Genomic DNA, 15,369 nt, shown 5'->3' with positions numbered 1-15,369 from the left:
GCAGGAGCTGGGACAGAGTAAAGGGAGCTCACCCCATTGTGGGATTTGAACTGCCGACCTTCCGATTGGCAAGCCCAAGAGGCTCAGTGGTTTAGACCACAGTGCCACCTATTTCCCTGCCAAACTCACTAGATTATTTCCCATAACATTGACGGCTGCCTGCCCCTATGATACAGGTACTCCTGTTTCCCCCCCAAAGAGGGCTAATAGCAGCTTGGGATGTAATTTAGATCAGGAAAATGGCACAGGAGATTGGGTTAAACAACACACCAGTGCTCTTCCTCCAATGAATTTAGAACAAAACCCTCCCATATCTGTGGATGCTTTAAATTAAGTAAAAAAATTCAGGAGCCCATGTCACATCTGTTTCAGACTTTATCTCATGCTGGGGGAAAATGAATCTGAAGATAAATTGCCTGAGGGTTGAGGAGGAGTGCTAATCCTGCCTTGCATAGAGGAAACAACTTTTTAGGCTGGTGGGTGGATGGCTTCTATTTGCAGCACAGCTGTAGGTGGGGGTGACTGGTGTTGAGGGGTTTGACAGGGGACCCAGGCCAGGGGTGTGGGTGAGCTGCTAGCTCTGTCTGAATCATTACACACAGAGGATCTACTGAGAGCAATGGGCCTTGGTGAGTCATCCGCCAAGTTCACTTTGCGTGGGTATCACACTAGAGTTGAATTGGGTAGACTTATATTGTAGTTGCTTAGGGCTATAAGCAATTGCCAGTGATGAAGTATTGGTGCGTAGAAGTGAAGCTCTTTCTCCCTTCTCATGGATAAGAGAGAGTTGTGCCATTTGACCTTAGGAAACAGCTGAACAAATGCCCTGTTTGTACTCTGGTGCCCCCTCCCAACTGTTGGTACACTAAACAGTGCTGGGCATCTTGAACCAACTAGAGAACGCCAGGCAGCTGCGTTCTCCCCCACAAGTGACCCTCGGGATGATTCAACACTCTTCTTTCCCGATGTGCTTCTGCAACACACATCCAAAGATATATGCACACAATACAGTGGTACCTCGGGTTAAGTACTTAATTCGTTCCAGAGGTCCGTTCTTAACCTGAAACTGTTCTTAACCTGAAGCACCACTTTAGCTAATGGGGCCTCCTGTTCCGCTGTGCCACCGGAGCAAGATTTCTGTTCTCATCCTGAAGCAAAGTTGTTAACCCGAGGTACTATTTCTGGGTTAGCGGAGTCTGTAACCTGAAGCGTATGTAACCTGAAGCGTATGTAACCCGAGGTACCACTGTACTGTAGCAGAGTCCAAGCAGAAGCTAGGTGTGGAATCTAAGCTACAAGTGTTACAGAACAAAGGAAACATGGCTCCTCTTTCTTCTTCTCCGAGAGAGAACAGACTAAAAGCAATAGTACAACAAAACGGAACAGTGTAACTGAACTTCCGTTCTCATGACTCCAATAGTATGGAATGTCAACACAGACATGTGATGAAAACAATCACACATCCAGCAATGGAGGAATGAAATCTCAATCTCAACATCCTTTTCTTATTGCACTTTCAGGATAATTGGGATCACAAACCTGACTGACTGAGGGCTACCTGTGTGTGCTGCCCTCAGGGCTGGCCTAAGACATTTTGGCCAGTGTTATGAGAGAAGGACAAAAACTTCTCTCTTCACTTCATGCATAATTTTATAAACTTCTATCATGTCGCCTCTTACTCCCTCCCTTTTTTATAAATCAAAAAGTACCAAATGATGCAATCTTTCCTCATGGTAACCACTTAGATTGCTGCACTCAAACGCTTTTATTTATTTATTTTCGTAAAATTTATACAGCGTCTGATCGTATAACCCCCCCCCCTCACAAAGCGAGTTGCAAAAAGATAACATTACAAAAACAAGAAAACCAAGGGGGGAAATCACAAACATACAGAACTCAAAATACTAAAACAGATTAAAATTACCTCAGCTTTCTAAGCATCTGGGTAGGGCTTGTCTGAACAAGAATGTTTTTAGCGGGTGCCGAAAGAGTGGAATAAAGCAGAGGAGTTAAGTGTTGCTAGTTGTTGTTGTTGTTTTTTAAAAGATGAAACATAAAACTTGTCTCTATGGAAATAATTATCATTGAAAAGCAGTGGGAAATCGAGGAGGCTGACCTTGGCTGTTTTAGTGGTTTCTCTTCTAAATGTATTGCAGAGGAGTCAGAGACTTAAGAAAAGCAACCAGTCAGCTCTCCACTGACTTTTGTGTGAGACAGACTGGCTCTGTTTAAATCAGGAGTGTGGCTCAGGGGCTCTGTGTCTTTTGTGCCATTCCCTCAATTTCCTGCTTCTTTAACTTTTTTTTTTTAAAGTTTGCTTACAGGGTGGCAGGGTGCCCTGCAAAGTGCTGTGCGAACCACACACTAGCTTAGTTTGCTTTCCGGTTGTGACACCTGTCATGATAGTTGGATGTCATGTGTGGATGATATTGACAGGTGACAGGAAGCTTGTAAGTACATGCAATAGCTGGATGGTGTGGAGAAGGAGAAGAGTGCAAGAGATGCAATGTAAGATGTTGGACAAGACTTGTTTCAGCTTAAAATGTGCACAGACAGAAGTTCTTCCCAATTGATGGCGAGTGGGGCAGAGGTCCCAATCCAAATTCACGTGAACTTGAAAAAGCAGCCCTAATTTTAGTGGTGCAGAATAGCAGTGTTCTTCAACCTTGAACCCCCCAGATGTTGCTGGACTACAACTCCCATCATCCCCAGATGGTTCCACCAATGGTCAGGGTGAAGTACACTGACATAGAGGATAAAGGAGGAGTTAAAAGAGATAGCTCTGGGTTGCATCATTAAATACAGCGGCTTTTCCTGTGTGTCCACAGCTATGTTAGCCTGTACAGTGAACATGACAACGCAACTCACACGCTCAATATTTTTCTTGGCTACGTAGGTTAAGAATTAGGGAACCTGACTGCTTCTGCTTAATTTTGACTGAGCAAAATTATTATGCCCCCTCTCTTCAACTCCAAAAACAGTTTGGTCTTGACTGGAAATTGTTATGCCACCCAGCTTATTCTCTTTGGTTTGCCTGCTCATGACTTTTCCACCAGTTTCCTCTTGGGTAATCTTTCATTGCAACCAATTTGAGTAAGAAGAGTTTCCTGTTTCCTCTAAGAAGGTAGAGAAAGTGGCAGCGCTGGAGGGAGGTCTCTTGAATTCCTGACTCCTGGGTATGTGCAACTTGCTCCTCTAAATTTTCAGTGAAATGCTATTCTGGTATTTACCTTCTGTGTGATATAGTAGGCTAGGAGTTACGATGCATTCACAATAATGTTGCTTTTATTTTTCAAAGATCAGTACTACTTCCTCTTTTCCTTTGGTTAGACAATGCATGCGACTGATTGAAGGAGTGCAAAGCCCAGACAAAATTAAGCAGTTTAAATCAACGAGGTTTTACAAAAAAAAGAGGTGAGATTTACAGTGCAATCATATATGATCAGAATTAAGTCCCATTATTTTCAGTGTGACTTATTCTTAGGCAAGTGTGGCGTGGTTAGAAGGTTTGACTAGGATCTGGGACAGCAGGGTTAAAACCCACACTTAGCCGTGAAGCTCATTGGGTGACCTTGGGCCAGTCACTCACTCTCTGCCTAACCTTCCTCACAGGGATGTTGTGAAGATGAAAAGGGGGCGGGGAGAACTCTGTACCCGACCTTGAGCTCCTTGGAGGAAAGGTGGAGTATAAATGCAATAACTAATAAGAATAATTCTGGATCACAGCACATATATTGAAAAGTGCCGGTGTTTGATTAAATTGTCCCTGTTGTGTTCAGTTATCTATAAATTGGGAAACAGTGTACACGTTAGGCATAATCCCTATATATCCTGTATCTAATATGTCACTTCTTAGCAAATGTTGCATTTTGATACTGCATTTCTCCCCAAGTTAGCTTTTGAGAAAAAGAATGACCCAGCTGTGTTTTAAGTTGTCAATGTGTACACAGCCTCTCCTTGCAGAGCTTAATCCATTTCCCCACCAGAGAAATAGCTGTATTAGCCTCTTGCAGCACTAAAATAAAATAAAAGCAATGAAAGGCCTTATGGCACCTTAAAGGGTAGCAAATTTGGCACAAGCTTTTGTAGGCTGTAGTCCACTTCATCAGATTCATCCAGTGTTATCCTGACTTGCAGGCTATATATACGTGGTTTGGGGCAGGGGATTGTGAACAATGCAGTCAGAAGGAAAGGAAATGCAGAAAAGAACAGATTATGATAATTACACATGTAACAATGACTGTTTGTGGGATAAAACCCAGCTGTGTTGATAAAACAGGAACCCTAGCACTGGTGAGCAAGTTAACACATGTTGCAATTTTTTTTTTGTGTGTTCATTCAATGCACAAGTGTATCTGAGTGTCTCCTTTTAGAAGTAGTGCTGAATGATAACTATATCCTGTGTTTGCAGAAGTGGGTTTATTACGTTTCCAAATGGCTGACCACTTAGCTTTGCCACTGTTGCAGTTGAGGAATGAGAAATCCCAGGGGCACTGAATTTTATTTTCTTTGGATGAAAGACAGGGAATCTATAGTACCTTTGTAATATTTGTTTTATTTGCAAATATACAGACAAGGGCTGTGTTTGCCCATAACACTAAGCCATGCTTTATTTAACCACAATTGATTCAACAAGCCATGGCTTGTCTTACAGACAAACAAACAACCCCCACCAAAGCTTGTTTAGGTTTTCATCTCCTCTTTCCTTGTGCCTTGGCAGGTATCTCCAAAGCCTCCAAAAGAACCATAGTTAAGCAAGGCTAATGAGTTTAGACATGATGCCAAACTATAGTTAAAGCAAGCCACACTTCATAAGCCAGCAACAGATCATGGTTTCACTTAGTGTTTTTTGTCAGAAACCCAGGGGCGTAGGAAGGGGGGGGCAGAGGGGGCAGGCTGCCCCGGGTGCCACTGTGGGAGGGGTGACAAGATGGCCCCTGCCTCCCCCCAGCTGTAGAGTGGCTGAGGGCATGCACAGTCCATAGCAGCCTGTACGGTTGCCGTGCAAGTGGCATCCCATACGGACTGCTCATGTGCAGCATCCCATACAGTTGCCGCACATGCGCAGTCTATAGGGGATGCCGCTCGCGCTTGGCAGCCCTTATGGACGCCATGCAAGCAGCAGCCCATGCAGCCGCCATGCGCAAGTGTTAGCCCCTACGGACTGCGCATGTGTGGCATTCTGTACGTAGTGCACACGTGTGGGATGCTGCACATGCACAGTCCGTACGGGCTGTGCCGCCCTGGATGCTGGAGAGGGTTCCTCCACCACTGCAGTTACACCCCCCCCCCAAAGTTAGTCTGCTGGTCTGGCTTCTGACATTTTGACAAACTAAGCTTTGCCAAAGCAAAACATGGTTTAGTGTTATTTGTAAACTAGATGAGACCACCTAAAAAGCAAACAAGTATTCTTGGGACGCGGGTGGCACTGAGTTAAACCACAGAGCCTAGGACTTGCTGATCAGAAGGTCAGCGGTTCAAATCCCCGCGACAGGGTGAGCTCCCGTTGCTCGGTCCCTGCTCCTGCCAACCTAGCAGTTTGAAAGCACGTCAAAGTGCAAGTAGATAAATAGGTACCACTCCAGCTGGAAGATAAACGGTGTTTCCGTGCGCTGCTCTGGTTTGCCAGAAGCGGCTTAGTCATGCTGGCCACATGACCTGCAAGCTGTACGCTGGCTCCCTCGGCCAGTCAAGCGAAATGAGCACCGCAACCCCAGAGTTGGTCACGACCGGACCTAATGGTCAGGGATCCCTTTACCTATTCTTATAGCAGATCTTCGGAAAACACCAAGCTGCATTGTCAGTTCCTTCCATCTAACTCTGGGTGGAACTTTCAATTCTGTAGTCTCTTACTTAAAAAAAAACAAAAACCAACAGCAAACAGACACCTACTGCTTTTCCTGATGCCATTCTGCCATTATCTGGAGACCTGTCACTTTCTCCTGGCTCCAGGGCACTTATCTTGACCATTCAAAATGCTTAGAGGAGAGTCCAGGTGACCAAATCCCAACCATTAACTCCCACTGAGGAAACATTAACTAACCATCCTGAACTAGTAATCAGCAATCAGCCAGATAAAAAGAACAATCCAGCAGCAGCAGGAACACCTGCTTGTCACCTCTACAGAGGTTTTAAAAAGGGCATTCATAAACTGGGCACTGTGCAGAGACCAATCACCCAGAGTAAATGGGCGTTAGTGCACAGAAGGCTCCTTGTTTAGTAAGTCAGCTGCATGCTGCTAATATTTTCTACTGGCTATAAGGCACAGAGGAGCCTGGAGAAAAAGGGAGCACAAAACTGCAGACCAGAACCACCAACCCAGGACTATCGTCATGTTAAGTTTGATATCTGTTCTATAACACTTTTGTGCTCTTTCACCCCCTCCCCTGGAAACAACTGTTTCAAAGTAGTGAGATATCCCCAGGCTGGCAGGCACACTGTCTTGCCCCCATGACAGAGGGGGCCTGGGACTGCGCAACATCACAGTGGCATGTCTGTGCTATGTGTTGTGCAGATGCCTCACAGCATGCGCAGGTGACACAAGCACACCGTGCGACATACGTGCACCACCAATTCGAACTTGCCCCCCCCGCCCCTTCATTGAAAATTTGTGGGTGCCTGGGGCCCCATGGCTCCAGTTAAATGCATGCTAAACAAATTCCAGGATGATTTTCAGAGCAGATGTTTGCCGTGAGCGAATAATGTAGGCTAAATATTTGTCTGCTTGCAATAGGTGATCATGCAGGGTGGTGAAATGGATTCACTTGTGATGGTTTAAGCAAATGCCATATTGCCTTGTGCACAGGGCAGCACGTAACGGCTTTTCATTGTGATACTGCACTTGTGCAATGAACAGGAAGCTTCTTGTGGACGTTTCTTAAAGTAGTAGGATTTCTTTGGCTACTTCCTGTACACTTCTGTTTTGTTCCTTGGTGACTTGGGGATAGTTTCTGTGCAGAGCTCTCACTCTTCTTATTCCAGGGGGATCTTGCCAGATAATCACTTTGTGGTGCAACTAAAACCTCTCATTTTGTTCGTGAGAGGCATCTATTCAAGGGGCCTTTCTGTCCCAAGAACACTGTATTTTGCTAACACTCAGATCACAGCATGCCATTTTCTCCCAACCTTACCTTGTGTTTCAGAGTGCCATCTAGAATATAGGTGCATAACATTTCTAGAACTTATTGGATAGTACCTGGGATGTCACTGTTAAATTACATTTGTCCCCTCTCCCAGGCTAATGTCATGTTGCCACCATAACACTAGTGGGGTTTTTTGTGTGTAAATATTAGGAAATGCACAGGGCCAACTGGTCTTCAGGCTAAGTTTGATGAATCCCTTTGTCAGTTTCACTCCCAATAGCAAATTCTGTTATTTATTTGAAGAATTTATTCATGACTTCCTATTCAATATTATACCAAATCACAGCATATAAAACAAGGGTACCGACTTCTAAAAACAATATCCAATACAGTTCTGCTGCTTCATAAAATTGGCAATAGACACAGCTTAGGATGGTCCCTGTGGAAAGACCGGTCTCAGTAATGTCTTCAGTAGGTATTGAAACCACAAACAGGTTGACCGGCACTTCCTTTGAGAGTAAAGTGCATGTTGAATTTATTCTGTGAAACTATGTTTTCTTTCCATTGAAAAAGTAGTCATAGGAGTCAGTTCAAAATCTGACTTTAGATTCTTTATATGTATATATATGTATATATATATATGTATATATGTATATGTGTGTGTGTGTGTGTGTGTGTGTGTGTGTGTGGAATGACTTAAATTATGGTGCTGGAGAGACTCTTGAGAGTCCCATGGACTGCAAGAAGATCAAACCTATCCATTCTTAAGGAAATCAGCCCTGAGTGCTCACTGGAAGGACAGATCCTGAAGCTGAGGCTCCAATACTTTGGCCACCTCATGAGAAGAGAAGACTCCCTGGAAAAGACCCTGATGTTGGGAAAGATTGAGGGCACAAGGAGAAGGGGACGACAGAGGACGAGATGGTTGGATAGTGTTCTCGAAGCTACCAGCATGAGTTTGACCAAACTGCGGGAGGCAGTGGAAGACAGGAGTGCCTGGCTTGCTCTGGTCCATGGGGTCATGAAGAATCGGACATGACTAAACGTCTAAACAACAACAACAAGGAACATCTATTGCACTCAGTGCTTTTTTCCCTAGGGGTACACATACCCCTAAACATTTTGTGAATCTTTGTACTTTTGTCCATTTACTGTATTTCCCCCTCCGCCCCGATTTAAACTTGAGTCAAAATGAGAGTACCCCTAAACATATTTTTTTAAGAAAAGAAGCACTGATTGCACCTATACTGACAATGCTGGCTTTTGCAGCTTGACGTGCTAGAAAAAGGTGCAGAAGACCAAGATATAGCAGTTTTTACAACTGCATGTGTAGAATGTGGGCATTGTCACAGTGCAGTCTCTCACAAGCTGCCATCTGGGACACAGCGATTGTTGAAGACACCTCCCAAATGTATTACTGGTGTTACTTTAATACTGAAGATGATCAGTGTGAAAGGCAGAAATGTTGCATTTTGCCTACAATCCCAAAGAGTTCCAGAAAATATAGGCCCAATTTGTTATGTTAGATTTATTTATCTTTTTGTTTAAGCTAAACTGAAAGTTAACTTTGCACCAGGTCTCTGTGGTATTTCTTCCAATCTGATGTGCCCTTGTATGGTAGGAGCTGGGATGGTTCGTGCCATAGCATACTGTTTCGTGTATTTAATGCATTGTGTAATGTATTGCACTGCAATCAATGAGAGAATCTTCTTCTGACATGCCCCAGGGCTCTCTCACCCCTCTGAAAGCAATAGTTCATTATGAAGTGGGAAAATGCTGGCTCTTGCCACATGAGGGCGCACTCAACTGAAACATCCACCACAACAGAATTATGCACCAAACTAATTTCTCAGTGATTTTTCCCATATTAGAAATCAACATGAGAATTGTATCTTGATAAATGCGCCTCTTGGTGTGTGACATGTTGATAAATTACAGAAATAGAGCACTTAGGACTGCAAGGAAACAAAGAAATGTAGATAAAAAAATTACTTGATCTGGGTGAATTGTAGGATCAGCACCAGTGGCGTAGCGTGGGTTGTCAGCACCCGGGGCAAGGCAAGTAATTAGTGCCCTTTAACCCGTGGATTTTAGCACTTGAGTGAGGTAGGGGCAGAGAGCTGCGAGTGCGAGCGCCCCCCCAGATGTTGCGCCCAGTGCGGCGGCCCTCCCTGCACCCCCCATGCTATGCCACTGATCAGCACACATGTTGAAAATAATTTAGAGGCAAAGACTAGGCATACTTAGGTTTTTCAGGGTCTCTATGAAAATCTCTCTTTCTGTGTGTGTGTTTAAAGGTTGCACTTGGATTTCACAGCCTGGCATTTTCAATTAAATCCTAAAAATATGTATTTGGGGGTGGGAGAGCTGCTTTTCTGACTATTTACACACACACACACACACACACACCATTCATTAATCTTCAAACCTTGCTGTCAAGTCATTCCCACCGTAAGGGTCTCTGCAGCTGTCCATGCAATTCAGAGAAGGCTGTGACAATTTAATTGCAATTCATAGTGTCATTTATTTATTTCAAGCTGTACATTTCCAGAAATGCAGCTCTATATATAGCTAGACTGTGATGATGTGTTCTGTGACAGCCCCAGCTTTCAGTCCTTAGAGCTGCAGTCATTAGCCCTTTCTGCAAGACTCTCAGGTTTATAAAGAATCTGCCAGAGTGATGAGGGAGCGGAATTGCAGGTTCTGCCTGCACTGACCTACACCCATTCATTTGGAAGGTCAGAGAATCTGTGCATGCCAGATTCTCTTTGCTTGATTGGAAACCCTGCTTTAATTGGGTTCCCGATTGCAGGGAGAGAGGGTCTTACCATGATCCCACTCTCCCCACCCAAGTGCTGCTCCATGCACATTAATTCGTCATCCAAATGTTATCTGAAAAACCCTGTAGAGCTGAAAGTTTGGCAGCAGCTTCTGAATTTTCCATGGGAGCAAGGGGGTAGGGGGTGAGGGAAAGTGAGGAGCATTTCTGGTGTCAGATATTTGGATGTTGCTGTAACTTACCTTAAATCTGGCTGTGTAGAGAGGCAACTCATATCACCGCCCCATCAATAACAGCTGTAAAGTTATGCAAAATTAGCAGTTACATCAACAATTTATACAATCGTCTTGTTGTTGACATCCGACTCAAAAGACAATGGAGTGTGTTAGTAGCACTGAAGTGACCTCCCTGGGGCTGAAGCCTGGGCAGCGTGTATAGAGGTCCTGGGTGTCATTTAAATTCTATTCAAAATGATCCAGAGTAGATTCCAATGCATAGTTAGAGCACAAACTTAAAACACATTGCAGGATTCCCCAAAAATAGACCAGAGGCAATTGTATTTCATCCAGCAGAGCCTTACTGCTACTGAAGGCAAATGAGCATAATGGCCACAAATCCAATGCATTCAGGATTGGCACTGACCATAAGAAATCCAGTTGCCGCAGACTTAACTTAAACTTACAATAGCTTATAATAAGTCTAAACCTTAACACTATCTATGTACAGAACACCACACCAGAAGGAAAAGAGATAGAGAATGTGTGAAACCCAGGCTCCTTCTGGCCCTGCTAATTTATAGTCAGCATGACCTTGACAGAAAGAGATAACAGAACCAGTTCAAACTAGCTGTACTCAGCTTTCTTTCACAGAGAGAAGCTTCCAGAAGCTTCCAGAACCCTCTTGAATTAATTAGAATGGGAAAGATCTCTACACATCAGATCAATACTTTCTGTATAGTGGTACCTGAGGTTACATACGCTTCAGAAATATTACCTCGGGTTAAGAACTTTGCTTCAGGATGAGAACAGAAATCGTGCTCTGGCAGTGCGGCAGCAGCGGAAGGCCCCTTTAGCTAAAGTGGTGCTTCAGGATAATAACAATTTCAGGTTAAGAACAGACCTCCAGAACGAATTAAGTTCTTAACCCAAGGAACCACTGTACTAAGAAATGTAAACTGACACTGTGTTGCGCAGACGATAAGACCTCCCTCAGCCTCGCTGAAGTGGTTCAAAGGAAAGCAGAGCATTTGGCACCAGCTTGGCTGCAGGAGTTGCTGGAAGGAGTTGTATAAGGAGCCATCCAACCATCTTAAGGACACCACCCTGGATTTTTGAAGGGTTTACTCCCTAGTCTTTTCTTCTCCTGGAGATATCCTGCAAGGCAGCGGAGGTTTAGGACCAGTGTTTTCTTTTTCCTAGATGAGCTACCTTGCCAGGTTGACGTGCCCCATCTGCCCCTCACTTCCCTCTACAGCACTTACAGAAACTCTCTTCTTGACCATTGGATCCATTCTTGGTCTTGACTGCTTAATCTGCCAGAGCCTATCTTTGCATGCGGGGGAAGTCCCTAACTGATGAAGAGTTTGAGCCCCATTGGCTACCCTCACCTGGTTCAGCCTGCCAGTCAAAGTCATTTCCTGGGGTGTGACCGCTCTCACATGCTGACAGCTTCTAGGAACAACAGGTGAGAGCCAAGTGCAGGATGGGGACCAAAGGTGGACAAACTACCTCAGAAGGAGCACAATGTGTCCTCTATGAACATGGGTGTAGCCTGGGGGCAGGTGCCCCCCCAAATCAATACAAATCTGAGGTTCTGCCCCCCCTCAACACACCATACATTCTTTACATAATTGGTGTGGCTATATTTAAATGCCCAGTTTTCTTAGCATAGCATTGACTTACCCTTCTCAAGAATCTATATCCAGCTTCATCCTTTAAAATTTGATAACCAACTATTTTACCTATAGTAAGGGTTTTTTGTTTGTTTGTTTACCATAGTTCCCCAGACTCTCATTTTTTTCTTCATATGTTGTAGCCCATTTAGTTATGCTATTTTTGTTTTTGTTATACTGTTTCATTGTTTTCTGCTTAATGTTTGATGTTCCTTTATAATTTGCATGATAAAAAAGTGTTTCCTATCTGCTTGTTTACATTTGGAATATAATTTCTGAACAGCATTGGTTTTTCTTTTCTTTTATAGGATCCCTCCTCATTTTCATTTCCTCCCTTGCAGCTACTTTTAGAAACATCTGCCTTATTTTTAGTTTCCAATAGCTGAAGGCAACAATGTGAGCATTTTGGTCTATTGTTTTAGACTGTTTGTTGTTCTTTAGCTTATTAAAAGCAAAATGCATATTAAGAATAGCATATCTCAGTTCACAAATTCTAACAGACTTATAGGCACAGTGTCTGGTGTGCCACAGTCCTTTTTTATTGTTGAGGTGTTTGTGTATAGAAAGACACCCCTCATGAACAAATTATTTTAAAAATGTACTCAACATATTTTAACTCCACCCTTCAGTGCAAGTACTTCCAGACTGCTAGTTGGCATGCATGAAAATGTGATGGATGTACCCAAAATACACGGGTTGGAGCCAGTCTTAAGTCACAGAGAAGACCCATTGAAACCAATAGAATGTCTTAGTCATGACTAACTGGAAGTCCCAGAGGGTCTCCTGTAAACCTGGTTTCAGAGGGTCTCCTGTAATCATGACTAAGTCTGCCTCTAACTCACTGTTTATCATTCCCTATATGTTAACTTCGAGCTTCTGAAATCCAGCCTTGCTCAAAGTGTTCAAACTGGCCAGAAATAAGTTCTGTGCTAATATAGCCATGGAGAATGCCTTAGTTATAGCTAGAGGGGCCACTTTCTTAAGAGAGACAACACTATCCTGAGAGGTGGCAAGCTCTAACAGATCAGTGGAAGGGATAAATTCAATTATTACAACAGTTTCTTAAAAATTTAAAATCTTCTTCTTCTTCTTCTTCTTCTTCTTCTTCTTCTTCTTCTTCTTCTTCTTCTTCTTGCCAAAGCCATTACGAAAAGATTAACTACACAATTAACTAAAGATTATCTAAAACCAGACATACTGTCAGAGAAGAGTTTGCTCCCTTGAAGAATGTAGTTTATCATCCCCACACTTTTTTGTCCTTAAAATTGCTGCTCTAAAGGCAAAACAGGCCACTTTTTCAGAGTGGGAGGGGGACCTGTCCCATAATAAAAAGTTAATTGAATACCCAATTGATCTCCCTACTGGGAGATTTAAATATTGAAACAAGGCTGCTCTTAAGTCCTCACATCATTTATTAAAGATCAGCAGGAGATCAATACTAAAGATGTTGGGTGATATCCAACAGTCCACCCACCGAAAGAAACAAATTTCCCTAAATTCAGTCAATAGATTAAATGGGTCTGCTCTGAGTATGGCATAGTTGGATATCACTGTGTCTTTGCGAGATCATTTCACCTTTAAGAAAAAAAGGAAACTTAGAGAAGCAGCCTCCATGTCAGAACACAAATCCCAAAGACAAATAAGAACAAAAACAAATGTTTTATGAATAATAGGAACAACCCAAAACTATAGTGCATCAATGGATGATATTTATTCTCTCTCTCTCTCTCTCTCTCTCTCTCTCTCTCTCTCTCTCTCTCTCACACACACACACACACACTTTTACTGGGAAGTTAAATGGGACATGTATCTGGTAAATGTGCTCTGGACAGCAGCTTCTAATTTGGGGAAACTGCTTTGCAGAACCAACTCCTAGAGGAATCATAGAATTTTAGAGTTGGATGGGACCACGAGGATCATCTAGCCTATCAGATCACTTCATTGCTGTTTCTCGAGACAAGATAGGGCAAATTGCATGAATGCTTGTTAGCAAAGCAGAGAAAATGTTGTTTTTTTTATAACAGCTAGAACTATTTTGGCTTTTTGGGAAGAACAAAAAAAGAGGGACTCTGAACTGAATGGTTAGTGAAGCCTAATGCTTTTTCATTACTCATCTAGAACAGAATGAATATGTCTTAATTACTTAACAATACTTGGAAAATGTACAGTGTTTTAGAGGAGATGTGGGTAGACTTCAGGCTTACATGATCAACGTTGTCTTTTACTTAAACCCCAAGAGGTCCACCAACCAGAGTCAGATGTTCAAATATTGACTCAGAGGCACGGACATGTACTAATTAGAATTAAGGAACGGGGGTGGAATTGGTTTCATCAGTGCAAGCATTTCTTCTTGCCAGGTGGACCATTTGCCCCTCCCCTCACTCACTGGTTGAGGGATTCTCTTGATCAGTGCCATTTTTCCAGAATAAGAGGTGCCGGAACTCACCATAAACACCTCCCTTGTTCTATTATAATGGCAATGACACCCACCTGAGAGATGCTGGAACTGAGTTCCAGTGAGTTCTGGCTGAAAAAAGCCCTGCTCTTGATCCTCCTAAGCAGATGGGGGGGGGGAAGGTGTCAGGAACATGCCCCCCCCCCAGAGCGCAGGGGATGAGTTAGACTCAGAGATTGAACTAAATGAACGAGGGTCCGACTCTGCAGATGAGAACTGGCTGTCAGAATCGAGAAAGGGCAGTTTGACCCCCATTTCTGGAGGAGACTCTATTAGCTCCCAAGGAGAGGAAGAGTTGCAAGGCAGCCAGAGCGTTGCTAGGCAATCAGCAGATAAGCAGAGGTCTGAGTGTGGGTTGAGATCAACCTCTCGGTCCCTGATCCAGGCTTCTGGATAAAATCAGAGGGCAACGGAAGTGCAATAGGGAAAGGTGGGAGTCTGGTGTCCTTCCTGCTGTGGGAGGAGTGAAACTTCAGACTGACCAACAAACGTAAATGTGAGCAGGCAAGAAGCCGGGCTCTGGATGTGTCTTTTTGTAAATAAACGTACATAAACCTGCCGGGAGTCATTATTCCTTATCGGGGCCTGGTTGCCTGCCAGAGATCATTACAGGAGGAGAAGATGGGGAAAGTCCCATTGCACTTGTGGGATTTATGCTGGCTCCTGCTGGGGCAACAGTTTTTTTGAATCTGCCCTGGGGTATCTCTGTGACTGAACCAGAAAATTGCTTTTAGGACTAGAAGTGAATGCACCAGCCTAAATCCACTTCCATTTCCCCTCTACTCTGTCTTTGTTTTGGTTGCCTAATTCAGCCTACTGCAAAGCCCGCAATGATAAAAAGGTAAATTCTATCTACGTTCTGCCCTTTACTTGCCTTAGGGAGTTCAGACTGTGTGGCATACATTTTTTAGTATTCCTTTCAAGAATTCTGTAAGGTAGATAAGAATGTTAGCATATGAGACCTGGTTTCAAATCCCCACTCAGCCATGAAGTTCACTAGGTGACCCACACATAGCCTAACTTACTGCACAGGTTAGTTGTCTGGATTTTTAAAAGGGAACGAACGAAGTTCACTGTCTTGAGTTTCTTGGAGGAAAAGAAAAATACATAACTGAAATAAAGAAAGATTATTTTGCACATAAGGGGCTGAGGCTGAGGGCAT

General features: G+C 43.5%; 1 protein-coding gene across 4 annotated transcripts in view; it reads left to right on the top strand.

The window, feature by feature from the left end:
* The window catches only part of IPCEF1 (interaction protein for cytohesin exchange factors 1), a 52,995-nt gene that overhangs the window by 11,669 nt on the left and 25,957 nt on the right, over positions 1-15,369 (top strand). Inside the window, exon 1 of one of the 4 annotated variants that reach the window (XM_083732631.1) lies at positions 3,093-3,176. The exons of 1 other annotated variant lie outside the window; for it this stretch is intronic. The gene's annotated coding sequence lies outside the window, so the exon portion shown is untranslated. Of the gene's footprint in view, positions 1-3,092; positions 3,177-3,612; positions 3,681-15,369 lie in introns of those variants that run through there. 2 more of the 4 variants (XM_083732628.1, XM_083732629.1) reach the window with 2 other exon arrangements.

The sequence above is a fragment of the Podarcis gaigeae genome, assembly GCF_964106915.1.
Source record: "Podarcis gaigeae genome assembly, chromosome: 3".
In the NCBI taxonomy this organism is placed as follows: domain Eukaryota; kingdom Metazoa; phylum Chordata; class Lepidosauria; order Squamata; family Lacertidae; genus Podarcis; species Podarcis gaigeae.
Note: the sequence above shows the minus strand (reverse complement) of the source record. Positions and strands in the feature narration are given on the sequence as shown.